This window comes from Bos indicus x Bos taurus, chromosome 7 (assembly GCF_003369695.1).
Source record: "Bos indicus x Bos taurus breed Angus x Brahman F1 hybrid chromosome 7, Bos_hybrid_MaternalHap_v2.0, whole genome shotgun sequence".
Lineage (NCBI taxonomy): Eukaryota > Metazoa > Chordata > Mammalia > Artiodactyla > Bovidae > Bos > Bos indicus x Bos taurus.
Window position 1 is genome coordinate 101,099,543 of NC_040082.1, and position 6,520 is coordinate 101,106,062.

The window sequence follows — 6,520 nt, forward strand, 5'->3', positions numbered from 1 at the left end:
GGATCAAGACCATCCCCATGGAAAAGAAATGCAAAAAAGCAAAATGGCTGTCTGGGGAGGCCTTACAAATAGCTGTGAAAAGAAGAGAAGCAGAAATCAAAGGAGAAAAGGAAAGATATAAGCATCTGAATGCAGAGTTCCAAAGCATAGCAAGAAGACATAAGAAAGCCTTCTTCAGTGATCAATGCAAAGAAATAGAAGAAAACAACAGAATGGGAAAGACTAGAGATCTCTTCAAGAAAATTAGAGATAGCAAGGGAACATTTCATGCAAAGATGGGCTTGATAAAGGACAGAAATGGTATGGACCTAACAGAAGCAGAAGATATTAAGAAGAGATGACAAGGATACACAGAAGAACTGTATAAAAAAGATCTTCACGACCCTGATAATCACGATGGTGTGATCACTGACCTAGAGCCAGACATCCTGGAATGTGAAGTCAAGTGGGCCTTAGAAAGCATCACTACAAACAAAGCTAGTGGAGGTGATGGAATTCCAGTGGAGCTATTCCAAATCCTGAAAGATGATGCTGTAAAAGTGCTGCACTCAATATGCCAGCAAATTTGGGAAACTCAGCAGTGGCCACAGGACTGGAAAAGGTCAGTTTTTATTCCAATCCCAAAGAAAGGCAATGCCAAAGAATGCTCAAACTACTGCACAATTGCACTCATCTCACACGCTAGGAAAGTAATGCTCAAAATTCTCCAAGCCAGGCTTCAGCAATATGTGAACCATGAACTTCCTGATGTCAAGCTGGTTTTAGAAAAGGCAGAGGAACCAGAGATCAAATTGCTAACATCCACTGGATCATGGAAAAAGCAAGAGAGTTCCAGAAAAACATCTATTTCTGTTTTATTGACTATGCCAAAGCCTTTGACTGTGTGGATCACAATAAACTGTGGGAAATTCTGAAAGAGATGGGAATACCGGACCACCTGATCTGCCTCTTGAGAAACCTGTATGCAGGTCAGGAAGCAACAGTTAGAACTGGACATGGAACAACAGACTGGTTCCAAATAGGAAAAGGAGTACATCAAGGCTGTATATTGTCACCCTGCTTATTTAACTTCTATGCAGACTACATCAAGAGAAATGCTTGGCTGGAAGAAGAACAAGCTGGAATCAAGATTGCTGGGAGAATTATCAATAACCTCAGATATGCAGATGAACTAGCCTTATGGCAGAAAGTGAAGAGGAACTCAAAAGCCTCTTGATGAAAGTGAAAGTGGAGACTGAAACAGTTGGCTTGAAGGTCAACATTCAGAAAACAAAGACCATGGCATCCGGTCCCATCACTTCATGGGAAATAGATGGGGAAACAGTGGAAACACTGTCTGACTTTATTTTTGGGGGCTCCAAAATCAGTTAAGATGTCGACTACAGCCATGAAATTAAAAGACACTTACTCCTTGGAAGGAAAGTTATGAGCAACCTAGATAGCATATTCAAAAGCAGAGACATTACTTTGCCAACAAAGGTCCGTCTTGTCAAGGCTATGGTTTTTCCTGTGGTCATGTATGGATGTGAGAGTTGGACTGTGAAGAAGGCTGAGCGCCGAAGAATTGATGCTTTTGAACTGTGGTGTTGGAGAAGACTCTTGAGAGTTCCTTGGACTGCAAGGAGATCCAACCAGTCCATTCTGAAGGAGATCAGCCCTGGGATGACTTTGGAAGGAATGATGCTAAAGCTGAAACTCCAGTACTTTGGCCACCTCATTCGAAGAGTTGACTCATTGGAAAAGACTCTGATGCTTGGAGGGATTGGGGGCAGGAGGAGAAGGGGATGACAGAGGATGAGATGGCTGGATGGCATCACTGACTCGATGGACGTGAGTCTGGGTGAACTCCGGGAGTTGGTGATGGACAGGGAGGCCTGGCGAGCTGCGATTCATGGGGTTGCAAAGAGTCGGACACGACTGAGTGACTGAACTGAACTGAGATAGATTTGCAACTATTTGAACATAGATCTCAGGGAAGAGAGGGCTAGAGATATGATATCTTCTAGGGAACTGTGGGCTGGACAGAGACAATGCCCAGAAGAAAGGTCTTGAAAAGGCACTTGTTTCAGAATACTCAGGCTCAAAATGAAGCAGTTGCACATGCAGGGGAATGTAGAAGAAGGCAAGTGTTGAGAGATGGTGTCCGAGCTTGGAGTGAAGTGCTTGGCTCCTTGTTACAGCTGAAACTTCAAGTCCCGAGGAATGCCTACTCACATGTTGTATTATTGTTCAGTCATTAAGTCATGTCTGACTCTGCAATTCCATAGACTGCAGCATGCCAGGCTTCCCTGTCCTTCACTGTCTCTTGGAGTTTGCTGACACTCATGTCCATTGAGTTGGTGATGCTATCTAACCATCTCATCCTCTGCTGCCACCTTCTCCTTTTGCCTTCAACATTTCTCAGCATCAGGGTGTTTCTTAATACATGTTGTATACTTTCACTTTATCAATTTTGTTTCTAAGAAATCCTATGAATAAAAATGAGTCCCTTCCTTATTTTTAATGTTGATTAATATTCTGGCACCTGTGTTATAAGAGTCCCATACTGGAAGCTCTGTGCTCAGGTACTCTTCCCTGTCTTGAGAACTGCTCATTCCCCACAACACACACACACACACACACACAGAGGCCTCCAAGGGCAATGCTACTACCAGCTATTCTTACCCTCAGCCACAGTAATTAGGAACAGTGATACAAGACAGGCTGCCAATATTAGATTATCTTTCCCCTAAAACTGTAGAAACAATACCTAAATTTCTGTTGTTAAGTCACCCATGGACATTTAAATATGGGGCTCCATTTTAATATGACCATTTTGTGTGCAGCATTTAAAGAACAATAAAAACTCATGTTAAAAAAAGTAAAACAGAAAAAAAAAAATATGTGAGGGAAAAGGATCAAATAAGCTCAGGTGGTCCCTATAGTTTATGATAAAGTTTCCTTGATTCTGGCAACATTTAATCACCAGTTACAACCCCATGATGCCCAGAATAGTAAAACAACATCCCTTGGAGAGTAAGGAGTCAATGTTAAGGAAAATCAACCCTGAATACTCATTTGAAGGACTGATGCTGAAGCTGAAACTCCAGTATTTTGGTCATCTGGTGTGAACAGCTGACTCACTGGAAATTCCCTGATGCTGGGAAAGATTGAGGGCAGAGGAAAAGAGGGTATCAGAAGATGAAATTTCTGGATGCCATCACCGATGCAATGGACAAGAACTGGGGCAAACTTTGGGAGATGGTGAGGGACAGAGAGGCCTGGCATGACAGTACATGGGTCTCAAAGAGTTGGATTTGACTAGATGACTGAATGACAACAACAAGAATAAAATAAACTAAATTAAAACTGGGAAGAAAATCTAAATAGACATTTCTCCAAAGAAGACATGTAGATAGCCAAACATCACATGAAAAGATGCTCAACATCACTAATTATATAGAAATGAAAATCAGAACTATAATGAGGTATCACCTCACTCCAGTCAGAATCAGTTCAGTTCAGTTCAGTCATTCAGTCATGTCTGACTCTTTGCAACCCCATGAATCGCAGCACGCCAGGCCTCCCTGTCCATCACCAACTCCCGGAGTTCACCCAGACTCACGTCCATTGAGTCCGTGATGCCATCCAGCCATCTCATCCTCTGGTGTCCCCTTCTCCTCCTGCCCCCAATCCCTCCAAGCATCAGAGTCTTTTCCAATGAGTCAACTCTTCGCATGAGGTGGCCAAAGTACTGGAGTTTCAGCTTTAGCATCATTCTTTCCAAAGAACACCCAGGACTGATCTCCTTCAGAATGGACTGGTTGGATCTCCTTGCAGTCCAAGGGACTCTCAAGAGTCTTCTCCAACACCACATTTCAAAAGCATCAATTCTTCAGCGCTCAGCTTTCTTCACAATCAGAATGGCCATCATCAAAAAGCCCCAAAATAATACATATTGGATAGAGTATAGAAAAAGGAATCCCTCTACAGTGTTAGTGGGGATGTAAATTGGTTCAGTCACTGTGGAGAACAGTATGCAGGTAAAAACAACAACAACAACAACAAAAACATAACAACAACAACTAAATTAGAGCTAACATATAACCCCACAACTCCACTCCTGGGGATATGTATGGAGAAAACTATAATCAGAAAAGATACACGGATTTTAATGTTCATTGCAGCGCTATTTACAAAAACCAAGACGTGGAAGCAACCTAGATATACATCGATAGTTGAATAGATAAAGATGTGGACCATATATACAATGCACTATTACTCAGCCATAAATAATACCATTTGCAGCAATATGGATGAACTTGGAGATTATCATTACAAAGGAAGTAAATCAGGTAGAGAAGGAAACATATCATATGATATTATTCATACATGTAATCTTATAAAAAATACAAATGAATGCATTTACAAAACGGATATAGAATCAAAGATACAGAAAACAATCTTATGATTACCAAACTGGAAAGAGGAAAGGGTAAATTAGATGGTTGGGATTAATATATACACACTACTGTATATAAAATAGATAACAAAAAAAACCTACACTATAGCACAGAATCACACTCAATATTTTGTAATAACCTATTAGGAAAGAATCTGAAAAAGAATGTGTGTGTGTGTATATACATATGTGTGTGTGTGTGTGTGTGTGTGTGTGTGTAAAATTGAACGACTGTGCTCTACACCTGCAACTACATGATATTGTAAATCAACTATACTTCAATAAAAAAGAATAAAGTAGAATTGAATAAATAAAACACAAAATATCAGAGTGCATCATACATGCATGCATGCTAAGTCGCTTCAGTCATGTCTGACTCTTTGTGACTCTATGGACTGTAGCCTGCCAGGCTCCTCTATCCATGAGGTTTTTCAAGCAAGAATACTGGAGGGGGTTGCCATTTCCTTCTCCAGGGGATCTTCTCAACCCAGGGATTGAACCCATGTCTCCTGTATTGGCAGGCAGATTCTTTTCCACTGAACCACGTGGGAAGCCCACATGCAATCTTTGATTGAATTCAAAAGAATGGGTTCCACAAGATGGCTGCAAATGATTGATATTTTAAAAATAGATCTATTTCCAATATTCTGGGAGGTGGGTCATAGAGGATCCTGCTGTGATGTATGTTGGAGAGTGTTTTGCCTATATTCTCCTCTAGGAGTTTTATAGTTTCTGGTCTTACGTTTAGATCTTTAATCCATTTTGAGTTTATTTTTGTGTATGGTGTTAGAAAGTGGTCCAGTTTCATTCTTTTACAAGTGGTTGACCAGATTTCCCAGCACCACTTGTTAAAGAGATCGTCTTTAATCCATTGTATATTCTTGCCTCCTTTGTGAAAGATAAGGTGTCCATATGTGCGTGGATTTATCTCTGGGCTTTCTATTTTATTCCATTGATCAATATTTCTGTCTTTGTGCCAGTACCATACTGTCTTGATAACTGTGGCTTTGTAGTAGAGCCTGAAGTCAGGTAGGTTGATTCCTCCAGTTCCATTCTTCTTTCTCAAGATCGCTTTGGCTATTCGAGGTTTTTTGTATTTCCATACAAATTGTGAAATTATTTGTTCTAGCTCTGTGAAGAATACTGTGGGTAGCTTGATAGGGATTGCGTTGAATCTATAAATTGCTTTGGGTAGTATACTCATTTTCACTATATTGATTCTTCGGTGGATGAAACTGGAGCCTATTATACAGAGTGAAGTAAGCCAGAAGGAAAAACATAAATACAGTATACTAATGCATATATATGGAATTTAGAAAGATGGTAACAATAACCCGGTGTACGAGACAGCAAAAGAGACACTGATGTATAGAACAGTCTTATGGACTCTGTGGGAGAGGGAGAGGGTGGGAAGATTTGGGAGAATGGCAATGAAACATGTAAAATATCATGTAGGAAACGAGTTGCCAGTCCAGGTTCGATGCATGATGCTGGATGCTTGGGGCTGGTGCACTGGGACGGCCCAGAGGGATGGTATGGGGAGGGAGGAGGGAGGAGGGTTCGGGATGGGGAACACATGTATACCTGTGGCGGATTCATTTTGATATTTGGCAAAACTAATACAATTATGTAAAGTTTAAAAATAAAATAAAATTAGAGAAAAAAAAAGGAAAAAAAATAGATCTAATCAGTAAAGGCAAAAGGTAACAGTAATAAAGGATATGTGATGTAAGATGGCAATGCATCTAAAAGGTGGTTTATTACATCTATGGATGTAGAACAACTTTTTATGCTTGAAAACCCATGGAAGGGAGGGCAAAATATAGATAGATTTTACTGCTCAAAATTCATAAAGTTTCACACAACCCAACACACACATTGTATACACAAATAAGATTTAAATGTCAAATAGCACACTTGTTTTAAAAATTGAAGGAATGAAATTTAAAAAAAGGAATAAAGGAGACTAGGGATTGATAATCCTGAGTAGTGGAAGTAGTTGCAGTTTACAGCAGTTTTGGGTGAAATGGAGTCACAGAAATGGTGCCTGACACACCTGCGTGGGGGAAGGGAAGAATG